At 33.9% G+C, this 2,781-nt stretch overlaps 1 pseudogene; it reads right to left on the reverse strand.

Moving 5' to 3' along the window:
- LOC137651812 (nephrin-like) overlaps nt 1-1,673 on the reverse strand; it is a 47,408-nt pseudogene extending 45,735 nt beyond the window's left edge.
- Between the last annotated feature and the right edge of the window lie 1,108 nt (nt 1,674-2,781).

The following is a 2,781-nucleotide window of genomic DNA, read 5'->3' on the forward strand; positions in this document are numbered from 1 at the left end:
AGATTATAATAATTTCATTCATTCAGTGTTATTATAATAATTTCAAACAGTATTATTATAATAATTCCAGTAGTTAACACAAAAAACGTAATGTATAATTTGGGTCAAAATAATGAGTAAGATAAATTACATGAAGAAACGAGACAAAAATCTTGTTGGAGCAATACTATTATGATAATTTCATTAGTTGAGAAAAAAAAATGAAAAAAAAAAATAATAAATAATGATGGGAAAACTATTAAGCAAGATTAACTGAATAAATAAATAAAAACAAAAACAAGAGAAAAAAATTAATGGAATCAAAAGGGATAATGAAGTCGTTCATTATCATCATCATCATCATCATCATCATCATCATCCTCATCATCTCCCTACGATTATTGACGCAAAGGGCTTCGGTTAGATTTCGCCAGTCGTCTCTATCTTGAGCTATTAAATCAATACTTCTCCATTCATCATCTCATACTTCACGCTTCACAGTCCTTAGACATGTAGGCCTGGGTCTTCCAATTCATCTAGTGCCTTGTGGAGCCCCAGTAGAAAGTTTGGCGAGTACGAAAAGCATGCCCAAACCATCTCCATCTACCCTTCACCATGATCTCATCTTCACGCTTCACAGTCCTTAGCCATGTAGGCCTGGGTCTTCCAATTCATCTAGTGCCTTGTGAAGCCCCAGTTGAAAGTTTGGCGAGTACGAAAAGCATGCCCAAACCATCTCCATCTACCCTTCACCATGATCTCATCTACATATGGCACTCGAGTAATCTCTCTTATAGTTTCATTTCTAATCCTGTCAAGCCATTTAACTCCCAATATTCTTTTGAAGGCTTTTTTCTCAAATCTACAAAATCTGCTAGATATTGTTTCATTGAAAATAAAAATTACAAAAGAACAATATGGCACTCGAATAATCTCTCTTATAGATTGATTTCTAATTCTGTTCTCTCATTTAACTCCCAATATTCATCTGAAGGCTTTTTTCTCAAATTTACAAAATCTGCTAGATATTATTTCATTGGAAGAAAAAAAAAATTACAAAAGTACAAATGAAGGTTAATTACATATTAATACATGATAGGAGACAGTGAATTAGACGATTGTTACATCGTTAGAGTATTTATTGTCTAAGTTAATTTAAAAAAAAAATAAATAAAAAGAGAGAGAGAGAGAGAGAGAGAGAGAGAGAGAGAGAGAGAGAGAGAGAGAGAGAGAGAGAGAGATCATAAATTTTCTTCAAAGCGAGTGAAATAGAACTTTAAATCTTGATATTACACAACAGAGGAATTATAAGTTTCTCGCCAACTTTCAAATGATTTTATCAGGTTCAGACAATGGAATTAACTTTCAGAAATCTCTTAAAAGTTTCATTTCTAATCCTGCCCTACCATTTAACTCCCAATATTCTTCTGAAGGCTTTGTTCTCAAATCTGCAAAATCAGTTGGATATTGTTTCATCGGAAAAAAAAAATACAATAGAACAAATGAGAAGCAAGGAAGACAATGGAAATCCTCTTATCCGACTACTCGCTCAGGAAATAGATTGGCCTTAAAAAAAAGGGGGCATAAGAATTAATCCAGCCGTTGGAAAAATGTCCATTCAGCATCATCTTCTTCTCTCTTTAACGAGTCTGGAGATGAAATCACTCTCGGGCTGCGCTCTCGGATGGAGTCATCTTGTAGTGAAAAACGATTTTGTATTTTTTATGTGGTTGATAGTGTTCTATTTTTCTCTATCCAATCAGGGAAGAAGATTAGCTTGAAGAGGTTTAAGGGGGTCATTTATATGCTAGTAGTCTAACTAGTAGTTTAGACTATGGACAAATTACCTCTTTCGATAAAAACGTCTTGGAAGTTTCAACGTTATTTCACATAGTTTAAAGGTCGCTCATGAATGGCAGAGGCAAGGGACAATGACAATGGTCTAGACTCTAGAGACTGACCATACATACGTATGATTAGCGGCCCAAGGCCATCTCCACCCAATATCGGACTAGGGAAGGCCAGGCATTGGCTGCTGATATCTCAGCAAATAGACCTATAGGCTCCCCAAAACCACCCATCCTTCACTCACAAGGATGGTGAGGTTGCAGACACTAAAGAAACTATCGAGTTTGAGCGGGACTTTAATCCCAGCCCGACGATCGCCAGGCAGGGAAGTTTCCAATAGACCATTGACTAAATAGGTTTGTATAAGCTACGGCATTTATGTAAATATATTTATGGCAGCTGGTTTATCTATCATGACATGTTTAATATGATTTTGCCAAAGGGATTCTTTCTATTGGAAGCCTTATATAGACTGTGCTTAATCCTTCCCTATTTCTGGGTTCTGTTACTTACAATCCAAACACATTTTTCTCGTTTTGATTATATTATTTTTAGATTTCATTAACTATTTAATGATTTTCCTAGCATTGTAATTAATCACTTTGTTAATTAGGTGATTGATTTTTTTTATTAAGAATAGAAGCTACGAATTCATCTTTCTTCTTTGCTTGTTGAATTATTTGGAACTCATTAAAAGTAACAACAACAAAAACAACAACAACAACAACAACAATAATAATAATAATAATAATAATAATAATAATAATAATAATAATAATAATAATGACACACTACGTGCACATCAACAAATGTTTGAAAAGTCGTTTTTTGGAAAATCTTTTTTTTTCTTTTTTCAGACAAAACCTATATCCACGTTTTATTCCACAATCAAAAGAAATTTCCGTTTAATATTTCAAGTCACCCCATGTGTAAAGTTCTGGGTCTGGAGAAATT

This window comes from Palaemon carinicauda, chromosome 13 (assembly GCF_036898095.1).
Source record: "Palaemon carinicauda isolate YSFRI2023 chromosome 13, ASM3689809v2, whole genome shotgun sequence".
Lineage (NCBI taxonomy): Eukaryota > Metazoa > Arthropoda > Malacostraca > Decapoda > Palaemonidae > Palaemon > Palaemon carinicauda.